We start from the raw sequence: 14,018 nt of genomic DNA on the forward strand, positions 1-14,018 counted from the left end.
GTGCAGTTTCATGAGAAAAGGTGTATGGTCCATTTTTCTTTGCTGAGAACACTGTTATAGGTAGCACACATCTCAATGTGTTTCAGAACTTCCTTTATCTACAGTTGGAGACTGATTCAAACAACTTCATTGACCAACAGGATGGGGCATTGCCACACTGGCACCTGGAAGTGCAGCAATTTTTAAATCAAAGGATTACTGAATGATGGATCAGTCGCACTGGACCAAATGATTCAGCCTTACATTACTGACACCCAAGGTCATCAGACTTGACTATGTGACTATTTCTTGTGGGTGTTTAGGAAAGACGATTTATGTGCCTCCAGTTCCCGTTCATAAAAAAAAATTTCATTGTATATGTTTATTAGTTTCAAAAATATAAATGTGCCAAAACGGATGATACTTTTTGATACACACTGTGCTTCAATATGTACTTAAAAACCAGTGAAATTTTTATTTTTCCCAGTAACAAATCAATCACAGAGGTTAAATAATTGAGTAGTTTTGCAACAAAATTTAGGACACAAATGTAATAGTGCATTATAGTAAGCAGAATTTACAACTTCTACCTCACTTTCAACTACTTTATTAATTACATGCTTCCGGCATTCTGGAGTAACATGGGACAGCAAATTCCGTTAATCAATAGAACACAAACCAGTCGAAGTTACAAATATTTTATTTTTCATTCAATGACTAGTTTTGGGCCGAGACCCATTTTCATCAACAAAGTCGAAAATGGCATTTCCAAAGATGTAAAAAAACATAAAAAATAAAATAAAATTGTGTACTGTACACTTAAAGTGCATACACGTAACAGAATTATCAGTTATCTAATTTATTAGTGTTCTATAACTTTATTATTGTTTAAACATGTGTATTATATCTGAAGTGCATTCCAGGCCTGTAACACTTAAGTAGCTTCTTCTGCAAGTTCTGCTCAGAAGTAATAAAGTGTATAAAGACTAAACTTTTGACAAAATAACAAGCATGATGGTAATTAAGTTTCCATATTGCAGACAAAGAAAGGAAAGTTGAGACTAAAGCGCATGTTGAACAAAAAATGTCAAAATTTAGAAATGTAAAACAATATTTCTCAGCAGCCATTCAGTCAAAAAGAGAGTAACATGAAGGTGCTGATGTTTTCATGCACTAAAGAGGAAAACAGTGGACTGATGGCAAGTGAAACAAAGCCAATAACTTCATTTTCCCAAAAAATATTACAGATCAAAGTTTTCACTTTCAGAGTGTATTTGCAGACAAGGAAAAAAAATCCTGGTTTCCCCAGATCACTCGTTTAAAACTACACTGTTCCCTGGGCAAAAATACGCTTTTTCCCATGTCAAAGTACATTTTTTTTCTGTGTTAAGTGACAGTATAATTTCCCTCAGAGCTGTAAAACTCAATCTTTTGAATGGTAAATGTTTTATACACTAGTGTAGATTCCCAGCAGTTTAGAAAATGAAACCCAGGAAAAAAAAGAAGTGTTTTGGAAAGATCTTTGACACACAGCAACATTTATGTTACATATTTTTGTACTACAGAAACAGAAATACAAATTCATCCAAATGTAGCATGGCCACTTCTCAAGCTGTGAAATTGAGATTGTGATGTGCTTTTTTCAGCCAATCATAGTTCATGTTAAGTGCTCAGTCCAGCCAATGACAGCAGATATTCAGAACATACGATATATGATGATGTCAATCAACAGCAGTATCACTTAACTTGTGTGAACATGCAAATAGGGACAGTTAATGGTTCCAGTTAATGTGCCCACAGTATAGTTACAAGAAGTTAAGCTTTCACATATAATATTGGACATCAATATTTTTTTTACTTTTTCCCTGAAGGTGTGGGTAGGCAGAATCACCAGGACACAGCTTAAATTGCAAGAACTGAATATTTCTGACATGCACAATTATAAATTTCACTCTTGTGCATGGAACATTTCATGATTTACCTGGCTCAATACGCATTCTATCAACCACCGACTGTTCCACAGCACAAAGCGAATTGTGTGTGAAATTGCTCATGAACTCACCTCACCTTTTTTATGGATAACTATACTTTTCGCCTTTGTTACTGCATAATTTGTGATGAAAGAATTAAAAGGAACATGAAAACTAACTTTGAAGTTTGGTGGTTTTTTTTTTGGCGAGTGTTACCCTTTATGATATATATATCAAACAAATGTGCCAGTAAGATTTTAATTCATGGCATAAACCGCTTGTCTCCTGGGCCCAAATTTTTTTTCCAGGTGGTTAGTCCTCGAAGTTTTAAATCAGGGTCAAACATTCCATGATCAGAGAACATCATACAGTCTCACACTTGGATCTCGTGTAAAGGAAATGTACTTTGAAAGTAACACTTCTCAAACCACTATTCGCAATATTTTCACACGACATGTTAAAAGATGAGCAGTTGTGACACCTCATGCTCACTGAAAGCAGGTTTATTATGAAGTACTGCATAGTCTTCATCAAAGCCAGAAGCATTTGACACATTTTGCTGTCAACAGATGTTTGTGTGGGTACAGCGTTGTTTTGTTGTTGTCAATGGTGTATATTCTTACAACTTTAGTTTTATTTTGGTGTTTTTGTCTTGCTTATGTATTATTGATGGAGTATTATGCATGCTAAATGTTAGATGAATTTGGATCTTATGGGTGCTAAAGCAAGCTGAAGTAAAATTCTTTGTTGGAGTCTCAGTTATTACCTAACAAAATTACATAAACGTAACTGAGAACTGAAACATTGAAAAAATTTCTAGAATTCTACGAAATTCACAGGTTTTTCCTATATGAAACAATTCCCACATTTCTAAGCGTGTATACAATCTTCTGCTACATAAATGTCACTTTTTTTTCAGCATCCAATGTTATATGCTCACTCAGTTCAGTTCGCCATCTCCTTTCAAATGCATAAACTATTCTGCCATCTTTAATCCTTGAAGAGTTATTAAAAAGCTACAGTATTTTGTATAAACTGTACAAAATGTTCCTCTTGATTAATAAACATATCTCAATATTTTATAGCACATTCCAATATTCACTTGCTGTACATTTGGATATTTCTTATTTTAAACCTATAATGTAAAAGAAATAAAATTATAATAGACAAAGAACTGCAATAAATATGTACCGTTTTCACTTTATACTTGTGTTGTCAGAACAAAATATAATGAAGCATTGCAGAGATGCAGTTGTCTTTCAAGTATGGCTGTAGTGTTCCAGATGTTTCTGGAATCACTTATCCACTTTGAACATTAAAACTTATCATCCTCTCCACACTCAATGCATTCTTCTATTGATTTCACATATGAAGCACTCAAAGTTGCTAAATAAACTGAAGAAATGAGTATTTCCAAATTAACCACGTGGGAAAGATATATCTAAAAACAAAAGATGCTGTAACTTACTAAACGAAAGCGTTCAGACTGACACCAACCTATCAGAACAACTCTGGCGATGGGAACTTGCCCTTCAATATATCCTCTCTTCCCGTTACCCACCAGGCCTCAACCTCCGCTAACTTCAAGTTGCCGCCGCTCGTACATCACTTGTCATTCAACAACATCTTTGCCTCTGTACTCCCGCCTCGACTGACATCTCTGCCCAACCTCTTTGTCTTTACACATGTGTGTGTGTGTGTGTGTGTGTGTGTGTGTGTGTGTGTGTGTGTGTGTGTGTGGTGGTGTGTGTGAGCGTGCGCGAGTGAGTGAGTGTATACATGTCCTTTTTCCCCTAAGGTAAGTCTTTCCGCTCCCGGGATTGGAATGACTCCTTACCCTCTCCCTTAAAACCCACATCCTTTCGTCTTTCCCTCTCCTTTCCTGATGAAGCAACCGTGGGTTGCTAAAGTCTGAAATTTGAGTGTGTGTGTGTTTGTATGTTTTTTGTCTATCAACATACCAATGCTTTCGTTTGATAAGTTACAGCATCTTTGTATATATATATATATATATATATATATATATATATATATATATATATATATATTAGAGGGAAACGTTCCACGTAGGAAAAATATATCTAAAAACAAAGATGATGTGACTTACCAAATGAAAGTGCTGGCAGGTCGACAGACACACAAACAAACACAAACATACACACAAAATTCAAGCTTTCGCAACAAACTGTTGCCTCATCAGGAAAGAGGGAAGGAGAGGGAAAGACGAAACGACGTGGGTTTTAAGGGAGAGGGTAACGAGTCATTCCATTCCCGGGATCGGAGAGACTTACCTTAGGGGGAAAAAAGGACGGGTATACACTCGTGCGCGCGCACACACACACACACACACACACACACACACACACACACACACATATCCAGACACAAGCAGACATATTTAAAGACAAAGAGTTTGGGCAGAGATGTCAGTCGAGGCAGAAGTGCAGAGGCAAAGATGTTGTTGAATGACAGATGAGGTATGAGTGGTGGCAACTTGAAATTAGCGGAGATTGAGGCCTGGTGGATAACGGGAAGAGAGGATATATTGAAGAGCAAGTTCCCATCTCCGGAGTTCGGATAGGTTGGTGTTAGTGGGAAGTATCCAGATAACCCGGACGGTGTAACACTGTGCCAAGATGTGCTGGCCGTGCACCAAGGCATGTTTAGCCACAGGGTGATCCTCATTATCAACAAACACTGTCTGCCTGTGTCCATTCATGCGAATGGACAGTTTGTTGCTGGTCATTCCCACTTAGAATGCGTCACAGTGTAGGCAGGTCAGTTGGTAGATCACGTGGGTGCTTTCACATGTGGCTCTGCCTTTGATCGTGTACACCTTCCGGGTTACAGGACTGGAGTAGGTGGTAGGAGGGTGCATGGGACAGGGTTTACACCGGGGGCGGTTACAAGGGTAGGAGCCAGAGGGTAGGGAAGGTGGTTTGGGGATTTCATAGGGATGAACTAAGAGGTTACGAAGGTTAGGTGGACGGCGGAAAGACACTCTTGGTGGAGTGGGGAGGATTTCATGAAGAATGGATCTCATTTCAGGGCAGGATTTGAGGAAGTCTTATCCCTGCTGGAGAGCCACATTCAGAATCTGATCCAGTCTCGGAAAGTATCCTGTCACAAGTGGGGCACTTTTGTGGTGGTTCTGTGGGAGGTTCTGGGTTTGAGAGGATGAGGAAGTGGCTCTGGTTATTTGCTTCTGTACCAGGTCGGGAGGGTAGTTGCGGGATGCGAAAGCTATTGTCAGGTTGTTGGTGTAATGCTTCACGGATTCCGGACTGGAGAAGATTCGTTTGCCACGAAGTCCTAGGCTGTAGGGAAGGGACCGTTTGATGTGGAATGGGTGGCAGCTGTCGTAATGGAGGTACTGTTGCTTGTTGGTGGGTTTGATGTGGACAGACGTGTGAAGCTGGCCATTGGACAGGTGGAGGTCAACATCAAGGAAAGTGGCATGGGATTTGGAGAAGGACCAGGTGAATCTGATGGAACCAAAGGAGTTGAGGTTGGAGAGGAAATTCTGGAGTAGTTCTTCACTGTGAGTCCAGATCATGAAGATGTCATCAATAAATCTGTACCAAACTTTGGGTTGGCAGGCCTGGGTAACCAAGAAGGCTTCCTCTATGTGACCCATGAATAGGTTGGCGTACGAAGGGGCCATTCTGGTACCCATGGGTGTTCCCTTTAATTGTTGGTATGTCAAGCCTTCAAAAGTGAAGAAGTTGTGGGTCAGGATCAAGCTGGCTAAGGTAATGAGGAAAGAGGTTTTAGGTAGGGTGGCAGGTGATCGGCGTGAAAGGAAGTGCTCCATCGCAGTGAGGCCCTGGACGTGCGAGATATTTGTGTATAAGGAAGTGGCATCAATGGTTACAAGGATGGTTTCTGGGGGTAACGGGTTGGGTAAGGATTCCAGGCGTTCGAGAAAGTGGTTGGTGTCTTTGATGAAGGATGGGAGACTGCACGTAATGTGTTGAAGGTGTTGATCTACGTAGGCAGAGATACGTTCTGTGGGGGCTTGGTAACCAGCTACAATGTGGCGGCCGGGATGATTGGGTTTGTGAATTTTAGGAAGAAGCTAGAAGGTAGGGGTGCGGGGTGTCGGTGGGGTCAGGAGGTTGATGGAGTCAGGTGAAAGGTTTTGTAGGGGGCCTAAGGTTCTGAGGATTCCTTGAAGCTCCGCCTGGACACCAGGAATGGGATTACCTCGCCAAACTTTGTATGTGGTGTTGTCTGAAAGCTGACGCAGTCCCTCAACCACATACCCCCGACGATCAAGTACCACGGTCGTGCAACCCTTGTCCGCCGGAAGAATGACGATGGACAACTCACTCACCCTTCACAACCTTTCCAGCAAACCTCAACCACCTCTCATTGCACACAAACCCAGTCTCTCCCATCTACTCAGTCTCCCACTTCAAGCTCCACTCCCTCCAAAACCTCAATTTCCAATCAACACAATCTGGCACCACAACACCCTAATTCAGTAGTTAACCTTTCCTCCAAACCTCTCTCCCAATCCGAAACCTCTGTCCTATCCAAAGGCCTCACCTTCAGCCCCACTCCCAGATTCAACCAAACAGCCCTCGTCAAAGATTTACTGTCCTACACCTGTACTCTCTGCTGGAAGTATCACTTTGCCACGAAGAAAAATGATCCTAATCCTACCCCTAATGATCCAACTCCCCAAGACACTATCCAAATTGAACCCTGCCTGGAACAGTTCCGTCCTCCGTCACAGCGGGACCCACCTCCTCTTCCTCAAAATCACCCTCTCCAAACCTTCCAGGAATTTCTGACTTCCAGCCTTGCCTCTCAATCCTCCTTAAAAAACCTTAATCCTACTCCCAACATCACCACTGCTGAAGCCCAGGCTATCCGTGATTTGAAGGCTGACCGGTCCATCGTCATTCTTCCGGTGGACATGGGTTCCACGACCGTGGTGCGTGATCGTCGGGAGTATGTGGCTGAGGGACTGCGTCAGCTTTCAGACAACACCACATACAAAGTTTGCCAAGGTAATCCCATTCCTGATGTCCAGGCGGAGTTTCAAGGAATCCTCAGAACCTTAGGCCCCCTACAAAACCTTTCACCTGACTCCATCAACCTCCTGACCCCACCGACACCCCGCACCCCTACCTTCTTCCTAAAATTCACAAACCCAATCATCACGGCCGCCCCATTGTAGCTGGTTACCAAGCCCCCACAGAACGTATCTCTGCCTACGTAGATCAACACCTTCAACCCATTACGTGCAGTCTCCTATCCTTCATCAAAGACACCAACCACTTTCTTGAACGCCTGGAATCCTTACCCAACCCGTTACCCCCAGAAACCATCCTTGTAACCACTGATGCCACTTCCTTATACACAAATATCCCGCACGTCCAGGGCCTCGCTGCGATGGAGCACTTCCTTTCACGCCGATCACCTGCCACCCTACCTAAAACCTCTTTCCTCATTACCTTAGCCAGCTTGATCCTGACCCACAACTTCTTCACTTTTGAAGGCCAGACATACCAACAATTAAAGGGAACACCCATGGGTACCAGGATGGCCCCTTCGTACGCCAACCTATTCATGGGTCGCTTAGAGGAAGCCTTCTTGGTTACCCAGGCCTGCCAACCCAAAGTTTGGTACAGATTTATTGATGACATCTTCATGATCTGGACTCACAGCGAAGAAGAACTCCAGAATTTCCTCTCCAACCTCAACTCCTTTGGTTCCATCAGATTCACCTGGTCCTTCTCCAAATCCCATGCCACTTTCCTTGATGTTGACCTCCACCTGTCCAATGGCCAGCTTCACACTTCCGTCCACAGCAAACCCACCAACAAGCAACAGTACCTCCATTACGACAGCTGCCACCCATTCCACTTCAAACGGTCCCTTCCCTACAGCCTAGGTCTTCATGGCAAACGAATCTGCTCCAATCCGGAATCCGTGAAGCATTACACCAACAACCTGACAACAGCTTTCGCATTCCGCAACTACCCTCCCGACCTGGTACAGAAGCAAATAACCAGAGCCACTTCCTCATCCTCTCAAACCCAGAACCTCCCACAGAACCACCACAACAGTGCCCCACTTGTGACAGGATACTTTCCGGGACTAGATCAGATTCTGAATGTGGCTCTCCAGCAGGGATACGACTTCCTCAAATCCTGCCCTGAAATGAGATCCATCCTTCATGAAATCCTCCCCACTCCACCAAGAGTGTCTTTCCGCCGTCCACCTAACCTTCGTAACCTCTTAGTTCATCCCTATGAAATCCCCAAACCACCTTCCCTACCCTCTGGCTCCTACCCTTGTAACCGCCCCCGGTGTAAAACCTGTCCCATGCACCCTCCCACCACCACCACCTACTCCAGTCCTGTAACCCGGAAGGTGTACACGATCAAAGGCAGAGCCACGTGTGAAAGCACCCACGTGATCTACCAACTGACCTGCCTACACTGTGAAGCTTTCTATGTGGGAATGACCAGCAACAAACTGTCCATTTGCATGAATGGACACAGGCAGACAGTGTTTGTTGGTAATGAGGATCACCCTGTGGCTAAACATGCCTTGGTGCACGGCCAGCACATTTTGGCACAGTGTTACACCGTCCGGGTTATCTGGATACTTCCCACTAACACCAACCTATCCGAACTCCGGAGATGGGAACTTGCTCTTCAATATATCCTCTCTTCCAGTTATCCACCAGGCCTCAATCTCCGCTAATTTCAAGTTGCCGCCGCTCATACCTCACCTGTCATTCAATAACATCTTTGCCTCGACTGACATCTCTACCCAAACTCTTTGCCTTTATGTGTGTGTGTGTGTGTGTGTGTGTGTGTGTGTGTGTGTCCCTTTTTCTCCGGGGTGGGTCTTTCCGCTCCCGGGGTTGGGGTGGCTCCTTGCCCTCTCCCTTGAGGCCCGCATCGTATCGTCTTTCCCTCTCCTTCCCTATTTCCTGGTAGGGCGACCTTGGGTTGCGAGGGCTCGAAGTTTGTGTTTGTGTGTGTTATTGTTTCTATCAACATACCGGCACTTTTGTTTGGTAAGTTACAGAATCTTTGTTTTTAGATATATTTTTCCCCTATATATAGGGAAACATTCCACGTGGGAGAAATATATCTAAAAGCAAAGATGATGTAACTTACCAAACGAAAGCGTTGGTATGTTGACAGACACACACACACACACACACACACACACACACACACACACACAAAATTCAGGCTTTCGCAACCAACGGTTGCTTCATCAGGAAAGAGGGAAGATGAAGCAACCGATGGTTGAATTTTGTGTGTGTGTGTGTGTGTGTGTGTGTGTGTGTGTGTATATAAACATACCAACGCTTTTGTTTGGTAAGTTACGATGATTTGTTAAAACACAGCCGACTTCTCTACATAAGCATATTTGTCAAATGTCGTAACAAAAGGGAAAATTGTAAACTTGCAATAAAGAAAAGTGATAGATCTGAGTTTATTTTCAATAAATACTTCGTTCCCAATACTATAAGACATGATCCACACCCCCACCCACCCACACACTCCTGAGGTTTATTCATGTTTTTCGGAAAAATAAACTACAAAATTTTTAACTTATTGTGAATTTCAAAATGATGTTTTGAAAATATGAATAGTCACAGGATGTTAACTGTCTTGAGAGAAGATACAGTGGAAGGACTGCTAACAGTCAGATATGAATTTAATGCACGAAATTCTTATGCTGTCCAAATATTTGTACACGAAGACGAAAGAATCTGAAATTTTTTGGTTGTTTAGGAATTATTTTCTCCAAAACCCTCATCCTAAATATGCTAAAAATTTCATGGTACGTTACATGGTCACTGAACTTAGGGAATGTACAATCAGAGTAGACAATGCTCGTCTGCAAAAAATGTAAGAATTTTTTTTTAGGTAGGCCTAGTTCTCAAGGTCAAAAAATTATGGACATTTAAATGTTTAAATTGATCACTGATTTAAAGTAAACGTCATGCAAAACTGGCATTTCTGTATCAAATTAATTACTATAAAACATAAGTGAGTGGGGAAACAATTCATAATTTTGTTCAAAAGCATTTTATAACAAAAATGAGATATATAGAGTATTTATATCCCTTTTTCTTTTTATGAAATGATTTGCAAATTATGATTGTTCTTTGTCATGATTTTATTTCTCCACGGCTTTCCATGAATTAAAATTCCCTTCTATATAACAATCAACACTGCACTATTGAAATGAGTTCATTTGTTTTTTCCATCTGCTGCTCATTGAAATTTTATAGCTGAGCTGAATTTGCACATAGACAAGGATGATATAACAAGAGCAGTACTTGGGGAAAGGAAACGGCACACTGCTCTTTTGATGATAGCCATTAGAAAGCATTAGAGCAAGACGATGAGGTGTCAAAGGAGACATATCTTATAGCTCATGAGAGACACTTATCTGTCCTACCCATCAGTGTCATACATACAAGAAAATAAGTGGGTCACTACAATGTCTTCTATTGTATACTGTGGGGTCTCCACATTTCACACACAGTAACAGGCTGCATTTCATGCAGAGCCGTTCCCGCAATGTATGTGCCATTCCAGGGTGCAACTCAGTAGTGACGCAATTGAATTCCTACCACATGCTTCATAGCAGACCACCTTTCTCTTTTTTTTTGAACTGAATTTCCTTAATGTACTTTTGTTTAGAATTAAGAGTTTCATGTTTGTTTCTGATGTTGATACGGTGTGTACAAATCGTAGTATCTCTTCTACCATCAACAACTTCAACTTCATGCTGGAGATAAAATCTTGCTGCAAGATGTTGAGAGAGACCTCCTACCCCAGCACGCATGTGTACCGTCATGAATGAGATCATTACTGACAATAGCTTGTGATGTTCAAAGGAAGTGAGCAACACATGTTAATACTGATACATGTGATGTGTGCCAGTGGTACCTTCGAATTTCGTCCTGCAAAGCAACAGACCAGTTCTCAGCAAAAGTCGAAATGAAGAACTAAGTGTCAGTATTCTGGGATGTGGCTGATTGTACTTCTGCTATGGCCTGTGTCTGAATCCTCCAGGTATGATGGTGAGCTATTCCTTTCATGACCCAATGCCTAACCTCTGTAACAAACTTCTCTGGCTCTACTGCCTTCTTCACCAACTCTAACTCCGTCAATGCATAGGTTGCATCAGTATCCTGAAGATGTAATGCTTCAATAGTCAGCACTTCAGCACCAGAACACATTGCACACTCCTGCAAACAACATTTATCTTGCAGCTCTTGACATAGACACGAAAGCATCAGGTCCATCCCTGTGTACTACTTTCCTGTGACAATGGCGAAACAACAGTTCCCAATTAGTGCAGTAAATACATGTGCATACTTCCTTCACTGGCTGGCGTTTTACCAGTTTTTATCGTAAGGAGTAGAATTTTGCGATACCTTTTTCATTAGGAGATATGCTTCTCTTATTATGGTTTCATATATCTTTTTACCTTTTTAAATTTTTCACCAACAGAGATAACATCAACCTGGTTAGGACTTTGCCTGTTGCAATCTGTCATCACTTAGGTAATATTGTAGAACAACAGTAAGCGTATCACCTCGCAACAGACGCCCACAGTAAGAATCTGAGCATGCCCAAATACCTTTCTCATTCTTTATTTTACGAGCTGTTGAAATCAAATAATGTGAGAAAGTGGGTATATATTTCTGTATCTGCTGCTTAGAGTAGCTACCTGGAATCAGTGTCAGTAACTATACCTTCTCAGTACACGTGGCTGCTGGGATAGCAGTATTTAGATTTTGAATCAACACATCACATTTCGTGCACATATCACAATCTTCTGGGTCTGCACTATGTGCACCTACATTGAACACTTCACAAAGTTTTGAAGATGTTTCTTGCGTAAAACTTCTTTCAATTTCTTTCATTTTTCTTTTTAGGCTGCATCCTGTTTTCTTCTTGTGCTTCTTACTTTTCCTGGACATTTAAGTGGGGATATAGTAGGGGCTACTTCACACCCAGGAATATGAGCATCTGCACTGTTTTCCTCAGTTTCACATTCAGGTGAGTTGTCGCTACATTTCTTCTTGTAGTGAGTGTAGCAACTCTTGCACAATGGATGTGATGCTAATACTGTTACTTGAGGACCAAGATATTTCTGCAAAAAGCTCCGAGGGATTTCCAACAACTGAAGTGTTTTTCACTTTTCTTAAACACCACCTCTTTGACTACATTATTGTATATAAGAAAAAGTTCAAACCAAACACAAAACTCGATGCAGAATGGTTTATGTGCAAGTTCACGCTTCTTTATAACAAAGAGATGAGTGCTGGAAACAGTGTTGCCAACATGCATTTTTACACTAGAAATTCAGTGATGTGAAACATGCAGAATGTTCAAAAATTGTTAACACTCTGCAAAGAAAAATATTGCCCACTGCGTTCACACTGACTACTAATATATTAACTAAACAGTGTTTCGTTTACTTCTCAAAACTTTTTGGATAGGGTTTTTTGAGTAAATAATTCGTAAAAAGTCATAAAAAGTCATAAAATGCATGCAATTTTTTACATTTTTAGTAATAAATATTTACATAATACCGAGATCTAGTGCAGAGAAGATACTGTTTATAATTACATCAGTAGTATCTGTTAATATGACAGAAAAGACAGCATTCTGTGACTTTCAAAACAGGAAAGAAAGAAAAAAAAAATCTAGTGGAAAAATTAAATTTCATACTTCTGTCTTAAACTGTAAGTCAAAGGAAGCCGATAAGTGTGCGGGTGTCAACTAAATTTAAACACACTGAAAAGGGGCTTTAACACAGAACATCTACCAGGTCCTCAGTACTTTTGGTTTATTGGGTATATTTCTTTTGTTCTCTACTGTTTACATTTTTCAAAGGGCTGTACCATTTACAAAAATTAAGATGAGATGAAAATACTTTATTTCTTATCAATTATGATATAGGGATGCAACGAATATTTTTTCCAGAGACATTTGGACCACGAGTTGACATGACATGTATGATTTGACATTAAATCACCCTCAAATATAATTTTATGAACACATTACCAGACAAAAAGACTTTTACATACAGCAAAAAAAGCAACGAATTTTTAAACTTCAAATCAGGATCTACTAAATTTATACTTCTTGTTGTTGTGGTCTACAGTCCTGGGACTGGTTTGATGCAGCTCTCCATGCTACTCTATCCTGTGCAAGCTTCTTCATCTCCCAGTACCTACTGCAGCCTACATCCTTCTGAATCTACTTAGTGTATTCATCTCTGTCTCCCTCTACGATTTTTACCCTCCACGCTGCCCTCCAGTGATAAATTGGTGATCCCTTGATGCCTCAGAACATGTCCTACCAACCGATCCCTTCTTTTAGTCAAGCTGTGCCACAAACTCCTCTTCTCACCAATTCTATTTAATACCTCTTCATTAGTTACGTGATCTACCCATCTAATCTTCAGCATTCTTCTGTAGCACCACATTTCAAAAGCTTCTATTCTCATCTTGTCTGAACTATTTATCGTCCATGTTTCACTTCCATACATGACCACACTCCGTACAAATACTTTCAGAAACGACTTCCTTAAATCAATACACTATGTTAACAAATTTCTTTTCTTCAGAAATGGTTTCTTTACCATTGCCATTCTTTACCATCTACATTTTATATCCTCTCTACTTTGACCATCATCAGTTATTTTGCTCCCCAAATAGCAAAACTCCTTTACTACTTTAAGTGTCTCATTTCCTAATCTGATTCCCTCAGCATCACCAGACTTAATTCGACTTACATTCCATTATCCTCGTTTTGCTTTTGTTGATGTTCATCTTATATCCTCCTTTCAAGACACTGTCCATTCCGTTCAACTGCTCTTCCAAGTCCTTTGCTGTCTCTGACAGAATTACAATGTCATCGGCGAACCTCAAAGTTTTTACTTCTTCTCCATGAATTTTAATACCTACTCCGAATTTTTCTTTTGTTTCCTTTACTGCTTGCTCAATATACAGATTGAATAACATCGGGGAGAGGCTACAACCCTGTCTCACTCCTTTCCCAA

At 41.1% G+C, this 14,018-nt stretch overlaps 1 protein-coding gene across 1 annotated transcript in view; it reads right to left on the bottom strand.

Annotated features, from left to right (window-relative positions):
• The window catches only part of LOC124622244 (glycosylated lysosomal membrane protein-like), a 61,289-nt gene that overhangs the window by 2,129 nt on the left and 45,142 nt on the right, over positions 1-14,018 (bottom strand). The window lies entirely within an intron of this gene.

The sequence above is a fragment of the Schistocerca americana genome, chromosome 7, assembly GCF_021461395.2.
Source record: "Schistocerca americana isolate TAMUIC-IGC-003095 chromosome 7, iqSchAmer2.1, whole genome shotgun sequence".
NCBI classification, from domain to species: domain Eukaryota; kingdom Metazoa; phylum Arthropoda; class Insecta; order Orthoptera; family Acrididae; genus Schistocerca; species Schistocerca americana.